The following is a 20980-nucleotide window of genomic DNA, read 5'->3' on the forward strand; positions in this document are numbered from 1 at the left end:
TTATCAAATAATTCACACACATATACACTTGTCAATAGTTATCCCCATGTTGTCTCTCCCATTGAACTAAGCTCCCAGAAACCAGGTTCTGTCTTTTGCTTTTTTTCATGTATCCCTGGTACTTAGCATAATATTGGGCATATATTAGGCATTTAATAAATGTTTGTTGACTTATTGACCAAAAGGTGACTCTATGACACAGTCACCTTTCTGAACACAGACAACAGATTTTCTCTTTTTTTCTGGGCTTTTTTTTTACTTTCTCTTGATATCCTACCCCATGTTGGTGAACCTGTGGCACGTGTGCTCTCTTCTCCCTCTCCACTGTGTGTGAGGACATTTTTTCACATCATCTGCCCCTTTGCCCAGCAGCACTTCCTCCCTCTCCTGTCTGATGTAAAGGGGCAACTCACATGCCCTGTGAGGGTACAATTTGGGCACTTGGTCTCTAAAAGTCTTGCCATCATTGTCCTATACAATCAGATGACTTATTAAGGTTTAATTAAAGATAACAAAGTGCAAACTCACAGAAAATAATCCTGGTAGATAAAATTGAACAATTTTCCCCCTAGGATTATACAAGCAACAATAGAAGTGCAAAAGGACAAAAATGTCCCTACTTCTACTTCAACCAGAAGAGATTAGGGAGTTGGGAAGAGATAGAGGGGGAGAAAGTATTTAGAGCATAGGTGATGAATTCTTTTGAATATAATGCCATTCTTCTAGTTACTCAGGCTCACAGTCTTGAAATCATCCTTGGCTTTTTACTTTCTCATTCCCATCCTATATCCAATACATTTCTAGGTGTTGATTGTGAATCTATGAAGAAAATTAATGTTGAATTGCATTATTTATAAGTAATATTTATATGGGAAATTATTCATTTCCCTCTTAGACCCTTTGAGTTCCAGGGTCAAGCTGGAAGAGCTGAGGCCTCAAAGCATTTAACTGGCTGAATCCTTTTTACTTTTGATAAGGGCAGGGTGGAGACCTGCTCCTCTTTTTCTGTAATCAAGGACTCTTTCTGGGGCAATTGAAAGCTCAAGCCAACTACATCCTTGCTAAATATATCATCTAAATTTGGGGGTGACAAAGTCCTCTCAATAAGGGGAAGAACCACTGAAAACATGATGGAGGCAACATATTTTTCTAGCCAAAGACTACTAGAAGAAGCTGGGCTTCATAAGCTCCTTGACACCATTTATTAACATGCCAGAGAAGGTTGGAAAGGCCAGGTTTCCCTTTCTGGTGGATTCTCATTTATTTGAACGTAGAATGTGTTGGTGGTTTCTGTATTTAATAGAGACCCACTTCATCACTGAAGTAATTAAGGAGTTGTCGAAATCTCCAAGTTCATCTCTCTTTTGAAATATCCACTAATGGGGACTGTCTGGGAAAGTCCAAAGGTAGTTGGATTGTCAGGTCAATCATAAAAAGAACATACCTTCCTATAAAAATGATGTCCGGAGCCTTTTGCTTAAGAAAGAGGTGGGTAAAAGAACCATTCTTAGTTAGTAGACCACATGTATCTCTTAATAAATGATGCTATTCTTGGGGAAATAGCCTCATTCTTTATTGATTAAAATTTGCATACCACACTTGTTCTAATTATATGACTCCCATCCAAATTCAGGCCTTTGTCACTTCTTCCCTGAACTTTTATACTGGTCTCTTTCTCCTGGGGTGGACTGCTTCCTGTCTAGAAGATTTAGGTTGTTAAACTCATATTTTGGATCATCAAAAGAAAATAAGATTTAGAGCTGGAAAGGATCTCAGAGAAAATCTAGTCAAATTCCCCCCCCTTCCTTTTTTTTTACAGATAAAAAAACTGGGATCCAGAGAGGTAGATTAGAATTGACTTGCCCAATGTTACAAATTTAGTAAATGACAGACCCAGAATTTGAACCCAGTCTAGTTGATTTTAAATCCCTCTCCAAAAGCTAAGCAAATGGAAGGACTTCAGGAAAGTGGTAAAGATTAAAGAAAGACTTTTCTCCTAAATGTTTCTTTTCAAAAGTTAGTGTAAATGGGTTTAGATAAAAACAGAGACTAATTGGTTAAATAATGGCAGGAAGATTAAGGGACAATTATAAATTGTCAGCCATCCCAAGGGATGGGGTGGATGAGGAAAGCAGTGCTACCTCTAATGGCTTGAGAAAAGAACTTGTTTTCTTTCATAGCTTTTTTAATCATCTGAAGGAAGGAGGAAACATTATGTTCATGTTCTATTTAGAATTAGTACAAACAGTAATACCAAAGAATAATGATACAAATAGATGAAACAATAGAAAATGGGCCCATGGAATTATGTTTTGAAAAAAAAACCCTTTGCATTTCCTTTTTTAGTTGCAATCAGAAGGATGGGTAAGAATTGAAAGGTAACTTAATGACTATGACATGCAAATACTCAGACATCACTGGGAAGGTAGTAATCATATACTCTTTAGTAACATTAATCTATATTTATTTTCAAAAACAACTATATTGATGTCTATCATATTTATATCACCTTTATTTCCAAAGATATTCCTCTCCCATTCTTCCTCTTTCCCACCAAGCATCGAGGTGGCACCACAGATAGAACACTGGATCTAGAATTAGGAAGATTTGAATCTAAATAGTCTCAGATAAGTTATATGAATTTGGGCAATTTACATAACCTCCATTTGTCTCAGTTTTCTTAAAAGTAAAATGGGACAATAATAACACCTACCTCTCCAGAATTTTCATGAGGAACAATTGAAATAATATTTGTAAAGAACTCAGCACAATGCCTGGCAGATAGTATGCACTTAAGAAATCCTTCCTTCCTTCCTTCCTTCCTTCCTTCCTTCCTTCCTTTTCACTTCCTTCCTCCAGTAAGTCATCCTTTACAATGGAGAACAAAAAAGAAGGAAAAAAAGAGTAAGCAAAACTAAACAACATTTCAAAAGGATCTGACATATTACAGTGTTTGATACTAATCCTGCACTTATGCAAAGAATCAGGGGAAGGGGCTTTCTCATATTTTTTCTTTGGGATGAAGCTTGGTTATTATGATTTCACAGTATCCAATTCCAATTGTTTTGTTTTGTCTTTCATATTGTAGTAGTAATTGTGTGTATTATTTTCCTGATTCTATTTGCTTCACATTGCATCAGTTTATAAATCTTCCAATGTTTCTCTGTATTTATAATAGTTAACATTTTACAGAATTTTTCACAAATAGAACCATGCCAAATAAATAGAAGGAAAAGGATATCTTTCCCTTATTCTTGTATCAGAGAGCTAATTAATTGGTTCATTCAACTCTTACACATAGATTTATTGGTTAATTGTTGTCCTTCCTATCCAAAAAATGTGAAAATAACATCACTATAGCAGGATCAATGTACAATGTGTCCTACCTGTGGCTGATTTCAAAGGCTCTACCACAAGTTGGTCACAAATAGTCCAAGTGAACATTTGGGATGGATATCTTTAAAATTGTACATCTCAATTTTTTTTGAGCTATTGCAATTCTGCTTTGCTCATAGAGTAGATTGCCTTCTTTGATGTGGGAACATTATGGACGACAGTCCTGTCCCAGTGTCTTTCATGTCTCACAATTGATGATAAAGTTCTTCAGAGAGACCCCAAGAATATCCTGGTATCACTTCTTCTGACCTTTGTGAGAACTTTTACCTTGTGTGAGTTCTCTTTAAAATTGTCTTCTACAGAAACTTACATTTGGCATTCAAACAACATGGCCAGTCCATTGAAGGTGAGATCTCTGCTCTCTCAAGTAGAGTTTGAATACTTGCCAGTTTATCTGGAAAAAAAAGACCTCAGTGTCTGATACCTTATTTTGCCAGTTGATTGTCAGAATCTTCCTAAGATAATTCAGATGAAAGCAATTCAGAGTTGTAGGGTTCTTGGCTCAGTAAGAAGGCAGATGAAATTCAGTTTTACCCTGATAGTAAAAGTGTTTTTGTGAAGTTCTGAAAGCTATTTATGGATCTAAAACCTATTGTGTATCTCAGCTATTCAGTGCTGATTGAGCCACACTGATCAGTGATTCCATAATGTTCTCAATAGACTCTCATAAATCAATGCTAAAATCAGACATGTATACTTATTGGGTGAGCTTCTAGTTTTCCCCCTTTGCAGATAATACTAACTTTTTATTTTATATATACTTTTCTATCATAATAAAGCAACATCATTATTTGTTTTAAAAAAATAAGTGAATATTGTATTTTCTAATGGCTTTTTTCCATCTATTGAAATTTTGGATGTTTTTTCAAAGTATATTTATTTCTCTATATGTAATGTAATGTGTAACATAATATAATATATATGATTTGTTATAAATATGTAATAGATTATAATCAATATAATATGCTTATCCAAGAGAAATTTTCACATTAACTATGTTCCAAAATTGTTCCTCATTCTACCCCCTCATCCTTTCCCTTCCCAAGAAGGCAGGTAATATTATATAGGTCATACACATATTATCATAAAATGCATATTTTCCTAATCATTATGTTGTGAAATAAGAGACATATTGCTTACACTAGAAAAAAATTCATGGAGGAAATAAAATGAAGAATGATATATTTGAATCTGCATTCAAACTCTGACTGTTCCTTTTATGGTGGTGGATATCCTTTTTTGTCATGAGTTCCTTGCAGTTGTCCTGGATTCTTGTCTTGTTGAAAATAGTTGTCATTCATGGTTGATCATCATACATTATTGTTGCTACTGTGTACAATGCCCTCCTGGTTCTGTTCACTTCACTTTGCATCATTTCATATAAGACCAGGCTTGTATGTGTGTGTGTGTGTGTGTGTGTGTGTGTGTGTGTGATCATCTTGTTTGTCATTTCTTATAACACAACAGTATTCCATTATAATTATATACCACAACCTATTCAGCCATTCCCCCAATGATAAATAACTCTTGTTTCCAATTTTCACCACCTAAAAAAGGGCTTTTATCACTATTATAAAGATGATTACGGGGAGTCCCAAAGATGTCATTTGGATGGACAGGCTTGTGAGTGTGATAAGCCTATCTAGGGAACTCTTCACCTTTATTTAGAGGGCAGCAAGAGGGTATCTCTGTGACTGGTATAGCGGACAGAGTTGGACAGGAGTTGGTGTCCAGCTAGGGGTTTCTTTGGGTTTGGGTACAAACTGTTTTCCAGAACTTAACTTAATTGCCTGGTCCCAAGAATGCTTTGCTGATCTTCAACCAAGTTGGGGAAAGACTGAATGACTGGAAGCCTTGGACTTTGCGTAGCCAAAGCTTGATAGACAGGCTCCCCCAATTCCCTCTTCTTTCCTCTATTGCCACTGTGTCCCCAAAGGAGATTTATCTGACTGCTAATTCGATAACAAAACTAGTTTATTATATTGGAGTATCAAGGATGGGTGAGGTGAGTGGGGTTAGATAGCCCTGCCCTGTCACAACAGCTGAGGTCCTTGGTACCTGGCCAAGCCTTGTAGCCTTGGCCACGAGTTTTTACCTCTTCTCTTCTATCTGCTAGCTAAGCTAAACTATAGACAGCAGGTTTATGAGGGTCTCTCTTAAATTGGCACAGGACAGGACAGTGAGTCTCTGGACTTGGCCCAGCAAGCTGGATGGGTCGACAGACCCCTTCTAGCTGTTGGCAGATGTCTAAATTCTTCTTCCATGGTATTGTTAAAAAGAAGGAAACCAAGCAAGTCTTCATGGAAATAGAAATCCAGGGAAACCCTTAGGTAGTCTTGGTAGGCTCCAGAGTTTGATCAAAGTCCTTCTTTTCCTTCAGAGTCCAGAGAAGACCCTCTCCAAGGTTCTTTTCTCCCTCAAGCCTCTGCTTCTCCTTCCAACCACTGCTCCTGTCACTCAAGGTTGCTTTTCCAAAATTCCAAACCTTCTCTGTGCCAACTGCTCCTTATAATATTTAACATATAGTTTCTTTTCCTTTTTCCTTGATTACCTTAGGAAATAAATCTAAAAGTGGTATTACTGGTGGGGAAGGGGGGAGGGTCAAAAGGAAACACAGTTTTATAATTCTTTGAGTATAATTCCAGATTGCTCTCTGAAATATTAGGATTAGTTCACAGTTCCACCAACAAGGTATTAGTCTCTCTATTTTTTCACATCATTTTCAACATTTGTTGGTTTGCCCTTTTATCATTTTAGCCAATCTAATAGGTATGAGATGATATCTCAGAGTTTTATTTGAATTTCTCTAATCAATAATGATTTAGGGTAATTTTTTATATTGCTATAAATAGCTTTAATTCCTTCATCCAAAAACTGTCTCTTCATATGTTTTGACCATTTATCAGTTGGGGAATGGCTTATACTCATATATTTGAGAAAGTTCTATATATATTTTAGATATGAGAATTCTATTTAAGAAACTGCTCATAAAATTTCCCGAAACTTATTGTTTCCCTTCTAATCTTAGCTACATTAGTTTTATTTGTGACAAAACTCTGCAATTTAATGTTCAAAATTATACATTTTATATTTCACAATGCTTTCTGTATCTTGTTTATTCATAAATTCTCCTCTAATCAATAAATTTGACAGGTAATATATTCCCCATTCTTCTTATTTGTTTGTTATATCTCCCTTTATACCTAGGCCATGTATCTGTTTTGATTCTATCTTGGTAAATGGTGTAAGATATCGGTCTATATCTAGTTTCTGCCAAACTACCTTGCAGTTTTCCCAACAATTTTTATCAAATAATGAATTAGTATTCCAAAAACTTGGAAATTTATCTTTATCAAGCATAAGGTTACTATAATTTTTTATGACTGTTTATTGTATGTTTGTTTTGTCCTACTTTTTAGTCAGTAACAAGTAGTTTTGGTAACTAATGCTTTATAATATAGTTCGAAATTTGGTTCTGCTAGATTTCCTTCCTTAACATGTTTTCATCATTTCCCTTGATATTCTTGACCTTTTCTTTTTCCAAAAGAATTTTGTTATTATTTTTTCTATCTTAATAAAGTAATTGTATGGTAATTTAATTGGGATGACATTGAATAAGTATAATCGTTTGGGTAGGATTGTCATTTTAATTATATTGGCTCTGCCCACCCATGAATAATTAATATTTTCTCATTTATTTAAATCTGGTTTTATAAAATTTTTTTATAAATATGCTTACATAGTTTCTGGGTTTGTTTTGGAAGATATAATCTAAGTATTTTATTCTATCTATGGTTAATTTGAATGGGCTATCTCTTATTATCTCTTCTTGCAGGACATTGTAAATGATATATAGAAATGATGACTTATATGCATTGATTTTATATGATCCTTTGTTAACATTTTTATCATTTCAATTAATTTTAGTTGAATCTTAAAGATTTTCTATATATTTATCACATAATCACCAAAAAGAGTTAGCTTTATTGCCTCTTCGCCCATTCTGATACCTTTATTTCTTTTTTCTCTACTTGCTATTAGTAACATTTCTAGCATAATACTAAATAATATTGGGGATAATGGTCATCCTTGCTTTACATTCCCATTACAGATAATGTTTGCTGATGGTTTTAAATATCTAGTTTTTAACCTCAGGAACAATATATTTATACCTATGTTTTCCACTGTTTTGAATAGGAATAAGTTGTATTTTATCAAAAGCTTTTTCTGCATCTATTGATATAATTAGATGATTTTTGTTACTTTTTTGTTGTAATAAATTATTTTAAGAGTTTTCCTTATATTAAACCATACCTATATACCTGGTATGAATCTTTCGGCTACAAGGTATAATCTTTGTAATATATTGTCATCTCTTAGCTAATATTTTGTTTAGATTTTTGTGTCTCTATTAATCAAGTTGACCTAAAATTTTCTTTCTCAGTCTTTACTCTTCCTGGTTTAGGTATCAGCACCATATTTGTTTCATAAAAGGAGTTTGGTGGAAATCTTTTTTTTTTTTTTACCAATTTTTCTAATTTCTTTAATATTGTAATTAAATTATCTTTAAGTGTTTGGTAAAATTAACTGGTAAATCCATTGGGTCTTGATGCTTTTTTCTTAGGAAGTTCTTGCTTAACTTGTTGAATTTCTTTTTCTAAAATAGTGTTATTTAAATATTCTATTTCCTCCCTAGTAAGACTGAGCAATTTATATGTTTGTAAGTATTCATCCATTTCATTTAAATTATTAGATGTGTTGGCATGTAATTGGGTAAAATAACTACTAATAATTGTTTCGATTTCATCTTCATTAATGGCAAATTTACCCTTTTCATTTTTGATGCTCATGACTTGGTTTTCTTCTCTCTTTTTAATCATATTAACCAATAGTTTATCTATTTTATTTATTTGTTTCATAAAACCAGCTCTCAGTTTTATTTATTAATTCAATGGTTCTCTTACATTTGGTTGTGTTCATTTCACCTTTAAGTTTCAACATTTCCAATTTAGCATTTAATTAGAGACCTTTTATTTGTTCTTTTTCATTTTTTTACACCATATACTAAATTCATTGGTCTGTTCTTTCTCTATTTTATTGATATAAATATTTAGAGATATACTTTTTCTCTAACTTCATAAATTTTGAGATTTCTCATTATTAGAATATTTTAATAAAATTTTTTATTGTTTCATTTACTTGTTCTTTTACCCACTCATTCTTTAAAATTAAGTTATTTAATTTCCAGTTGATTTTTATTCTATATTCCATGGTCACTTATTAAATATATTGCATTATGATCTGAAAAGGATGCAGTTAATGCTAAAATTTTTTTCATTTTAATATATGTTGATAAATTTTGGTAAAAGTATCATGTACTCCTGAAGAAAAAAACAATATTTTCTGACTTCATACCATTAACTCCAGATGTCTATCGCATCTAGCTTACCTAAGATTTTATTTATTTCTTTAACTTCTTTCTTATTTTTTATTTGTTATCTATTTCTACTTGTGATTCTTTTAGCTTTTCCTTTGAAAATCTGGATGTTATAACATTTGGTACGTAGTATTGATGATGCTGCATCATCTACATAGTACCTTTTATCATAACATAGTGTTCCTATTTAGCTCTTTTAATTAGGTCTATTTCAGTTTTATTCTTGCCTGAGATCATCATTGTTACCCTTGCTTTTTTCCCTTTTTTTGTCAGCTGAAGTATAAATCTTCTGCTCCATCCCTCTATTTTTACTCTATTTGTGGCACTCATTTTGAAATGTGTTTTTTGTAATCAACAAGAAGGTTAGAGAAGCTACCAATAGGAGATAAAAAAAGAAGAGCACTCAAGACATGGGGGTCAGTTAATAAAAACACATGGAGTTGTCAGGGTAAGTAGTGTGTGTGTGTGTGTGTGTGTGTGTGTGTGTGTGTGTGTGTGTGTAAGTATGTCAGTGTAGCTGGATCATAGAGTATGGAGAGTTATGATTTGCAAGAAAACCAAACAGATAAAAAGAGATCAGGATGTGAAGAGCTTTATATAGTTCTATTTTGGCTCCCCTAATATTAAACCATATTTACACCATTGATATAAATTTGTTATTGATCACACTAAAATGCTTTCTGAATAAATTGCTAGAGGTATAAAGATCATATTATTTTTACAAAAAGAATTTGGTAGCATGCTTTTCTCAGTTTTTGAGAATAATTTATATAATGTAGCTAGAAAGAGGGATGATATGATTCTTGTCAATGCCCCCCCCCCAGAAGTAAAAAAAAAATTTAATACAAAGATGGTTGGTAATACAGTATGTGCATTTTTTTCATGGGACATCATATTTCCTAGGAAAGAATTTACCAAAAAAAGTGTAGAAAGAAGACTTCCTAACTGAAGTGTGATGTAGTTGCATAATTTAGGACCAGATGATGAGGTTTTACTATGATAACAAGGTGTTACTTTATAGCTTTGAATTTATGTTCAGTTTTTTTAGCTGTGCCCAGCTCTTTGTGACCCCATTTAGGATTTTCTTAACAAAGATACTGGAGTCATTTGGCTTTCCTTCTCCAGTTCATTTTACAGAGGAGGAACTGAGACAAACAAGATTAAATTACTTGCTCACAATCACACAATTAGTAAGTGTGAGGCCAGATTCAAACTCAAAATATGAGTTTTTCTGACTCCAGGCTTGGCTCTCTGTCCATTGTGCCACCTAATTGGCCCCATGCATTTATGAGGTACAAACAAATGCTGTGAATGAATCAGAAAGTATAACACAACTGTTACTATTCAGTTGTTTTCAGTCATGTCATACTCTTCCTGATCCCATTTGGGGTTTTCTTGGTGAGATCCTAGAATGTTTTTGTGAATCTTCCTGACAAAGATCCTGGAATGGTTTGCTTTTTCCTTCTCTAGCTCATTTTACAGATGAAGAAACCGAGGCAAATGGGGTTAAGCAATTTCCTCAGGGTCACATAATTAGTATCTGAGGCTGGATATGAATGGACAGCTAGGTGCAAAGTAACAAAATTTTAAATTGTAGCCATGCATATTGTGATAATTCAATTAAGTCTACACTGCCCATCTTTAGATTTAATTACCAAAGGTGAGAACATCTCCAATTTTGGGAGATCCGTAACCCACTGTGCTGGAGTGGGTGAGGAATGAAAATCAACTGACCACCCCCTAGGCGTACCATGAAATTGGACACACAGGCTAGGGGAAGGCACTGGAAGTGACACATAAGTGACCCCTTTAAAAAGAGGGAATTGAGTGAGTGAGAGCTGCTGGTTTTGTGAAGGGGACCTGAGGGAGCTTTGCTGGTTCGTGACCTAGACTGTTTCATGTGGTGAATTTAAAGACTGAATCTTCCTGAACTTCTATTAAGAAACTTCTTTTTATAGACTCTGTGAATGAAGTTTGCTCCATTCACTTCCGGGCCTCAGGCCTTTTAACCCTTGGCTGAGGGTGAAGATCTAACTGGACTAATCAGTGGGATGGATTCTTATCTCCGTACTTCCTCTCTCTCTTCTCATTTGTAAATAAACTTCAATAAAAGTCAATTTTGATTTGAGATTATTCTTAATTGAGGATGATAAAAGTTCAATCCTCTGGCGACCATCTTTTAATACATTGAACCCATAAAACCCCTTTTTTACCCTTACAATATATGGGATGCAAACAAGTCTCTTGAATGAATTAGAAGAGGTAACATCATTGGCTGAACAGAAATCTAGTCATAATGGGCAAGGGACACGAATAGGCAATTTTCAGATAAGAAATCAAAACTATCAATAAGCATATGAAAAAGTGTTCTAAATCTCTTATAATTAGAGAAATGCAAATCAAAATGACTCTGAAGTACCACTTCACACCTAGCAGATTGGCTAATATGACAGCAAAGGAAAGTAATAAATGTTGGAGGGGATGTGACAAATTTGGGATACTAGTGCATTGCTGGTGGAGTTGTGAACTGATCCAACCATTCTGGATGGCAATTTGGAACTATGCCCAAAGAGCTCTAAAAGACTGCCTGCCCTTTGATGCAGACATACCACTGCTGGGTTTGTACCCCCAAAGAGATAATAAGGAAAAAGATTTGTACAAAAATATTTATAGCTGCTCTCTTTGTGGTGGTAAAAAAATTGGAAAATGAGGGTATGCCCTTCAATTGGGGAATGGCTGAACAAATTGTGGTATATGCTGGTGATGGAATACTATTGTGCTCAAAGGAATAAAGAACTGGAGGAATTCCATGTGAACTGGAATGATCTCCAGGCAGTGATGCAGAGCAAAAGAAGCAGAACTAGGAGAACATTATGCACAGAGATTGATACACTTTGGAATAGAATGGACTTTTCTACTAGCAGCAATGCAAGGATCCAGGACACTCCAGAGGAACTTGTGAGAAAGATGCTATCCACATCCAGAGAAAGAACTGTGGGAGTAGAAACTAAGAAGAAAAAAACATCTTCTTGATCACATGGGTTGATGGGGATATAATTGAGGATGTAGACTCTAAATGATTGCTCTATTGCAAATAGTAATAATATGGAAATAAGTCTTGATCAATGGCACAGGTAAAAACCCAGTTGAATTATTCATTGGCTACAGGAGGGGAGAGAGAAGAGGAGAGGGAAGAATATGAATCATGTAACCATGGGAAAATATTCTAAATTAATTAACTAAGTTAATTAATTAAAAAAAAATTTAGCCATATCTGTAGCTAGTCTCAATCTGGGAGCCAAAAGTAAGAGAAAATTCATTCCCTGAGAGAGAATGAGAGAATAATTGAGTGTGTGTGCATGTGTTTAGCTGGAGTGTAGGTGTGGGGACAGTTAAGGCTATGGGGAGAGAGAAAAAGAGTTTCCTTTTCCTTACTCCTCCACCTTATATTGGCCATGTTGCTTTGAAATATCTTCGTGATAAGAGATGTCCCATTCAGTAGAAAACAGGTTGTCACTTGAGGGAGGAAGTAGCTTTACAGAGTAAGATCCATGGCAGCAGAGAAGAGAGTATCTATTTAGAGGAACAGATTTAAAGAACAGCTGAGCAATTTCCCCACCAGAAATACTGCTTCAATGGGAGCTGCACTGGAGCACTACAAAGGGAGAAAAGATTTCCAAGACCTACATACAGTATCAGTAGTTGTGAGTTGCCCGAGTATCCTACATATCCAACTCACAAACATCATATTCCAACTTCGCCTTTTTTTTCTTCCCAGGAATGATTTTGGAGAGTGCAGCTAAGGTTTTTGGAAGATGGTTTTTAGCTGCTGTATTTGCCATATGCTGCTTAGTACATACATTTGCTAAGTTTTAATTGTATCTGCAGGCTGATTGTTAATGGGAAACACATTAGTAGGGGCTGGTAAGCTGTAGTAATAAGTGTACATCTCCAGAGGGTTATTCTTAGAACCTGTAGGAGTAGTAGTCCTTCTTTAAGTATTACAGAGTGGGTGCTACATGATTACAGACTTTTTTTAACCTTTATTTCCATCTTAGATTCAACACTATATATTGGTTCCAAAACAGAAGAGCAGTAAAGGCTAGTTAGTAGGGGCTTAAGTGACTTGTCTAAGGTCACAGGGTTAGGAAGTCTCTAGGATCAGATTTGAAAGCAGGACCTCCAATCTTTAGATCTGGTTCTCAATACTTGCCCTCTAAACTATTCTTTATAAATTTGATAGAACTTTCCTGTTACATTATTATTACATTACATTATTATTTTCAACAGAAAAGTTCTATCAAATTTATAAAGAATAGTTTAGAGGGCAAGTAGTTTGGTAGTTTAATAAGCTTTTTTTTTTCCAAATTGGATAAATTAAGATCTCTATATGGTATTCTATTAATTGGCATATTTTATTTGGGAGATAATCTCATTTCTTTTGAAATTTAAAATTTGTTAACATGAAACTATAGAGTCTAATTGTTTTTGTTTCTTGTTATTGTGGATTTGTCTTGCTAATGTAAATTATCTCTTATTTTTAATCAGGCTGGTTGAAGGTTTATCACTTTTATTAGTCTTTCTAAAGAATCATCCTTCAGTTTTATTTGTTATATAGTCTTTTTGGTTTCTAATTTACCTAATTCTTTTTCTAATGTTAAATCTTTCCTCTTTGGGGCTTATCTTAGGTTTGTTAGTTTTTTCTACTTTTTTAGATTACATATTCACTTATTAATCCACTTTAAAATATTTTAATAATAATATGTGTTTTGGAGGATATTATAGCTTAAACTATATAGTCTCCTACTATTATAATGTGGACTCCAGAGTAAAGACTGTCTTATTTTTCTATTTGTAGCTTTAGCGCTTAGATTAGTGTTTTCCCCATAATAAGCATTTGCTAAATGTTCTTTTATTCATATATGCAATTTTTTTCTTAAGGATTTTAGTTAAAGCACAGGAATTTGGAATATGATCATTCTGATTGTACTTTACATAGTTAAGATTTGATTCTATGATTTGTTCTATTTGTTCTCCACTTCTTCAAAAAAATTTTCATTATTATCTCATTTAGGTTCCTTTGTCTTGCTTGTTATCCCTGTATTAATGGTTATTTTTGCCATATTATGATTTATAAATGATTTCTTTGGTATTTCTGGATATACTTTTATTTTAAATTTCTTTCTGACCTAATGCAAAGATCTATTTTTGTAAAGGTGCTATATGGTACTGAGAAATATGTATATTCTTTAATGGTACAATATAGAAGATACTATAAATCTTTTATTTCTAAATTTTTGCACTGTGCAGTTCTATATTTACCAGTTTATCTTTAAATATTTTTACTTTTACCTTTAAATTAACTCCTGGATACATCTCCTTCTTTTCATTCACATAGAGTCAGCCGTTGTAAAAGTCCTTATCACTTCTTATTTGGACTATTTGCAATAACCTTCTAATTATTCTCCTTTACCCCAAGTCTCTCTCCACTCTAAGTTATCTTCCATTCAGCTGTCAAAGTAATCTTCCTAAAGTACAGGTCTGATCATATCATACACATCCCTACTCAATCAATTCCAGTGTTTTTCTTTTAGTTCTAGGATCAAAGACAACACCTTATGCTTGGCATGATAAGCTCTTCACAACCTGGTCTCTTCTTAACTTTTTGGTTTTTTTACAAATCATACCTCTCCACACTCCACGATGTTACACTAACCTGCTCGCTCGCTCTCTCTCTCTCTCTCTCTCTCTCTCTCTCTCTCTCTCTCTCTCTCTCTCTCTCTCTCTCTCACACACACACACACACACACACATACACAAAATACTTAGCCTCTCAACTTTATTCATTTTTTATGAGCTGCTCCCCCATTGGAATGTTCTTCCTCCTTATCTCTTATTTCTAGCTTCTCCAACTTCCTCAGAGACTTTTCTCATATCCCACTTTCCAAAGGAGTCCTTTTCTGTCTCTAGCTACCCTCATTGCTAATATTTTATCTCTAAGCTTATAAAATATATAGCTTGCGAGTGCATAGTTAGTTTGATGTTATTTCTCCCAATAAAATGTAAGATACTTGAAGGGAAGATTTGTGTTTTTGCCTTTTTTCCCCTATTTCTATCATTTAGCACAATATCTAGCATGTGGTAAGTGCTATTACATTTTTGGTGGCTGGCTATTACTTACATCTGTTCACCTGTTAGAGAGGAATACTGAAGTAAACAATTGCCATATTACTTTTTATGCCTTTTTACCATTCAGTTCATTTTTCTTTCACAAATTTAGATGTTGTACCATTTGGTTATTATATTTTTATTTTCAAAATTTATTATTATTATTATCATTCCAAATGTTTTAAAAACCAAGCTAGCATTTTCATGTATAAAGAAAAAGAAGACATTACACAAATGAAATCACAAGCCTATGTGTTTAATTTAATTTTCTTTGCAGAATAGATACCCTCCACAAGTATCTAAATTCCTCCTAACCTCTCTTTATCCTCCCTACTCACACAGGATATCATCAAGGAGGCCATCATGTTCATATAAATTAATTCCATCATGTTTTATCTTTCTGTTCACTTTCTGGAGATAACAATCTGTTTATTCTAGTATTTGTTCTGTGGCTGTGTATTATATCCTCCTGGTTCTACTTATTTTGTTGTCCATTATCTCATATAGTTCTTTCCAGGTTTTTTGTTTTGTTTTGTTTTGTTTTCCCCAAATCAGTTGGTTCCATCATTTCTTGTAGCATATTAGTATCCCATCACAATCATACATCACAATTGTTATGCCATTCCCCAATTAATGAGCGCCCCCTCAGTATCCAATTCTTTGCCACCACAAAGAGAGCTGCTACAAATATTTTGGAATATAAATTATTTTCCTCTTTCTCTGATCTACTTGGGAAACAGATACAGAAATAGTACTGCTGGGTCTAAGAGTATATACAGTTTTATAACTCTCTGGCTGTAATTCCAAATTACTCTTTAAAAAGGTTGAATCAATTCACAGCTCCATGAACCGTGTATTATTGTACTAATTTTTCCACGTCACCTTCAACATTTTTAACTTTGCTTTTTTGTCATTTTAGCTAGTCTGGTGGGTGTGAGGTGATATCTCAGAGTTGTTTTGCTTTGCATTTCTTTAATCAGTAGTAAATTGGAACATTTTTTCATATAGATATAGATGGCTTTGATTTCTTCATTGAAAATTTTCTATTTATATCTTTTGACCATTTATCAGTTGGGAGTGGCTCTTATTCTCATAAATTTGACAAAATTCACTATATATTTTAGATATGAGACCTCTATCTGTGGAGCTGTCTATAAAATCCCTCCCCCACCCCCAATGTTCTTTTTTGCTTCTAATCTTAGCAGCATTTCTTTTATTTGTACAAAAACTTTTCAATTTTCTATATTTAAAATTATCCATTTTTCATTTTATAATGTTCTCCATAAATTCCTTACCAATCCATAAATCCAATAGGTAGTAGGTTCCCAGTTCTTTTAATTTACTCATGGCATCTCCTTTTATGTCTAGATTATGTAACAATTTTTATTTTATCTTAGTGAAGAATGTAAGATATTGATCTATACCTAGTTTCTGCCAAACTAGTATTCAGTTCTTCCAGCAATTTTTACCAGTGATTTTTTTTAAATTCCCAAATCCTGGATCTATGTTTTTGCCAAAACTACATTACTATAATATTTTAGTGCTATTTGTTGTATGTCTATTCTATTCCACTGGTCTACATTTCTGTTTCTTAGCTTAGCATCAGCCAGAGTTTTGATAATTACCATTTTATAATACAGTTTAAAATCTGGTACTGCTAGGCCTATTTCCTTTACTTTTTTTCATTAATTCCTTTTGTATTCTTGATCTTTTATTCTTCTAAGTGAATTTTCTTGCTACTTCTAACTCAATAAAATAATTTTTTTGTGATTTAATTGGGATGACTTTGAATAGATCAATTAGTTTAGGTAGGATTATCATTTTAATTACACTGTCCTTGCCCATCCATGAATAATTAATTCTCCATTTGTTTAGATCTGACTTCAATTTGAGTAAAAATGTTTTATAATTGTGTGATTTCTGGGATAGTTTTGGCAGATATACTCCTAAGTAGTTTATCCTATTTGGTGGTTATTTTAAATAGAGTATTTCTTTCTATCTCTTCTTGAAGGACTTTATCAGTAATATATAAAATTTTGATGATTTATGTGAATTTATTTTATATTCTGCTACTTTGATAAAATTATTTATAATTTTTAACTGTTTTTAGTTGAATTCCTGTGATTTTCTACACATGCCATCATGTCATCCGCAAAGACAGTTTTGTTACCTCTTTGCCCATTCTGATTCCTTCCATTTCTTTTTCTTCTCTTATTGCTATTGCTAGCATTTCTAATGTTATATTAAATAATGGCGGTGTTAATGGGCACCCGGTTTCGCTCTTGATCTCCTTGACTTCTTTCTTAATTTTTGGTGGTTAGATTTGTCTAGTTCTGAGAGGGGGAAGTTAAAGTATCCCTCTACTATTGTTTGTTATTTTTTCCATTTGTAGTTCATTTAATTGTTCTTCTTCTTCAGTCTCTCTATATTCCTAATGGTGTTAACTTTTTTCCTTTCTTTCTGATCTTTTAAAATTCAATTTTATCTCAATTTTAAGGTTAATTTTTCTGAAGTACTGTGTGTGATTTTTTTTCTCATAACCAATGTCCAAAACTTAACTCACTGTCTCCACCCTCCATCCTTTGGGCACTTCCCTCTTCTTAACTTTCTATAACTGTTAGGCATACCAGCATCCTCCCAATCACCCAAGCTTGTAATTGAGGCTTAATGCTTGACTGCTTACTCTCTCATACTCCATCCATATCCTATCAGTTGTCAGGTACTCCTCTTTCTACTTTCATTTTACCTTTCACATAGTCCCCTTTCCTCTGACACTACTACCACTCTGGTATAGATCCTTACCATTTCAAACCTGGGCTATTGCAATAGTTTGATTATTTTCCTTGTCTCAAGTCTCTCTAGTTCATTATCTGCTTAATAATCAAGTTAATACCCCCAAAATGCACAATATTGTTTTATTCCCTGCCATCCCCTTTAGTTTTCTCCTTCCCATTGACTATCTTATCTCTATCCCACTAACCCTTCTGGATACTAGTTACTCCAAAGATCTCATGCATTCTTTCTTCCATGAAATCACAATATTCTCCCATAGAATATGGCCCACCAATCTATCAATTCCTCCAGATTAAACTGATCATGAAGTTACTATATTTCATTGTTGGGAGTACATATCTTCCTCCATTGAATACTTTTCATTGGATCTCCTCCCACTAGTCTCAGAATGCTATCCCCTTTCAGTCATACACATGCAATTTCACCTTTCCCTTGCGTTTACCATTCTCTTACTTCCCATCTTCCAGTCCTTCTGAAATACTGTAGGAATTGTTATCCTTCCATTATTTGCCTATGGACTTGGTACCATCAGTCTCACCTCTCTTTATTTATACACCCTCCCCTCTGGAATTCCAATCCACAAAATCCAATAGTGCTGTCATGGAATTTAATCCATTGTATTTCAGTGAGTGCCTCCTTTACTTTCACTTCTCCCATTTCCTCAGGTTCTACTTGTAGTTTTATCCCTTTGTTTTTTAATCTCTTGATGATCCTTTTATGTTCTTTTTTTAAAGCCCTATAGGTTTGTATTTCTTTCTTTTTTCCCAGTTTGATAATATTAAATACATAGGCTGTTCTAACTACGTAGCCAGTGGAAAGAGGCTGTTGCCACTCATGTGGAAGGGGAATTCAGGTCTTGCAAAATTAGTAAACCTCCATGTTAGATGGTTTGAGAATGTTAAATAAAGTCTCCATTACACTAATAGTATTCATTAAGAAAACATTTTAATTTCATCAAAGATTTGGTATTCATATTCCTAGTATTAGGATATTCAGCTGATTTGTTTGCTTTTCTGCAGGATTTTTAAAAAGTTTTCCTCTTAATCTTTAATATTTCAGTCTGTTTTTTATGTTCCTTTGTCATTCATATTCTTATTCTTCCCCTTTTAGTAGTGAGCACCTTCTCCATATTGGACTAGTAGGCTAGTCTCTGTGAGTCAAAGGTCATAATGTCAATTATGTCATAAATGCCAAATAATCATATGTCATGATGTCAAAAATCAATAGTTTCTGCCTTGAGATTCTGCTCTGAGAATCCTCCAGGAAGGCAGAAAGGTCTCTAATTAGATTTGAGTCTCCTTTCAGTCTAGGTCAGCCACACACCCATTGCTCAATTAATCCAAATGCCTCATTTGGTTGTCTTCTCTTCTTTCCAAGAGATAGGCTTAATTTGGCATCTATTTTTTGGCTAGATAGGGAGAGAATAGGGAGAGTATATTAGGCAATCTATTTTCAATGTAGTCCTAGAGGTTTCTAACCTAGCAATGTGTCCCAGTCAGAATACATGTTTCATGTCCCACCCCTCTTTGGTCAGAGTTAATATTTACCATTGTGAAGATGGGATTAACTTTACCCTGCCCATTTTTAGATTTAATCACCCAAAGTGTACACATACCACTTATCCTCAAGTAGGGGAGGTCTGTGACTCATGTGTGCAATAATAAGTGACAAAATTGACTGACTACTCCCTGGACAGTCCTAAGCAAAGCTTTAATTGCAATTGGTACACATAAAATGGGAGGAAAGCACAGGAAGTGACAAAAGGAATGGTCTGTATAAATTGCAAGAACTTCCTGGGACACTTTTTCACCTTGAACTAGATCTTGGAGGAGCTCTGGCTGAGGACCTTGGACTGTTTTCCTTTTGAACTACCACATGGGTGAGTGAAAAAGGCTGACTCTCTTCTTTAACTTTCCTGGAGGTACTAAACTTCAGAGTGGCCCCTCATCTGGGAGGAGGCCTCGAAATTAAAACCCTTGTTAATTGACCCTTAGGCCTTCCAGCTGGTGCTTCTGGAGTCCTGCCTGAGTAAAGCCAGGGCTTGAGCACATAGCCTAGCTCATTAAGCTAGATCTCTTCTGGCTGCCCTCTTTCTCATTTCTTTACTTTCACACTTTCCCTCTATTTTATAAATAAATTGCTTAAAAAATCATTTAGAATTAATTAATTAAATTCCTGGTGACCACCCTATTAAATATCCAGTCAAACCATAATAATTTTTCCCCTTTACACCATTATTCAGAGACACTAGCATGGGACCATCCATCAGGGCATGTCTTCATCAAAGAAAATTCTGTGTTCTACAAACAATGCAGAATTGTAGTAGTACAAAAGAAATGTGAGATGTGCATGTTTAGTCACATTTCCATCCCAAATCTTCAAATGAACTATTTGTGCTGGATCTGTGGTAGAGCCTTCTGAGCTTGTATTGGTCTGATCAGGTACAGATGAACACACTGTAACTTGACCCCAATATTGCGATGTCATTTTGGTCCTCTTTGAATATGAAGGATGATGATGTATATCTGCCACTTGTCATAGATTGGAATGAATGTAGGAGGTGGGATGAGTTTGCATAGTCTCTGCAAAGGAAATTCCAAGGTGAATCCCAGACATAATCCTATCAGATTGCTTTATGTCCTTGTTGGGAACATGGAGACTGGTGGGGAAAGGTACTCAGCAAGTGCTTTAAGGATTAGTCTCCTGTTGATTCATAAAGATTTTACCTCCTGTCTTTCTCTTTGTTCTACATATTCAGTTGTAATGACTATATATTTGGCATACAATTCAATTGTTTTTAGAGGGCTGCAGAAGTAAGAGACCCAAGAAAAAATTAATCTACCACTGTAATAGTCTCTATGACATAATGTATTAAGCAACAAATCTATTCTACTCTTTGGGAATACAAATATATAGTCTTTTTCTTCAAGGAATATACGATCTAGTAGAGGAATGAGAACTGTCATCAAATAATTATCATGTAAATTAGAAAGAAAAAATAATTTGTGAGAGCCCCAACCAAAAGACAAGGAATACTGGGTAAAGAAGGATCTCTAACTGGAAAGATCATCATGTCCAAATTTGTGAGGAGAAACTTATGAAAGAGATTAAATTATGGGTAGGTTGAAAGGATGTCTCTGTATGACATTAGAGCAAAAAAATCAAAATCATTTACATATAAATCTG

This window comes from Gracilinanus agilis, chromosome 5 (genome assembly GCF_016433145.1).
Source record: "Gracilinanus agilis isolate LMUSP501 chromosome 5, AgileGrace, whole genome shotgun sequence".
In the NCBI taxonomy this organism is placed as follows: Eukaryota; Metazoa; Chordata; class Mammalia; order Didelphimorphia; family Didelphidae; genus Gracilinanus; species Gracilinanus agilis.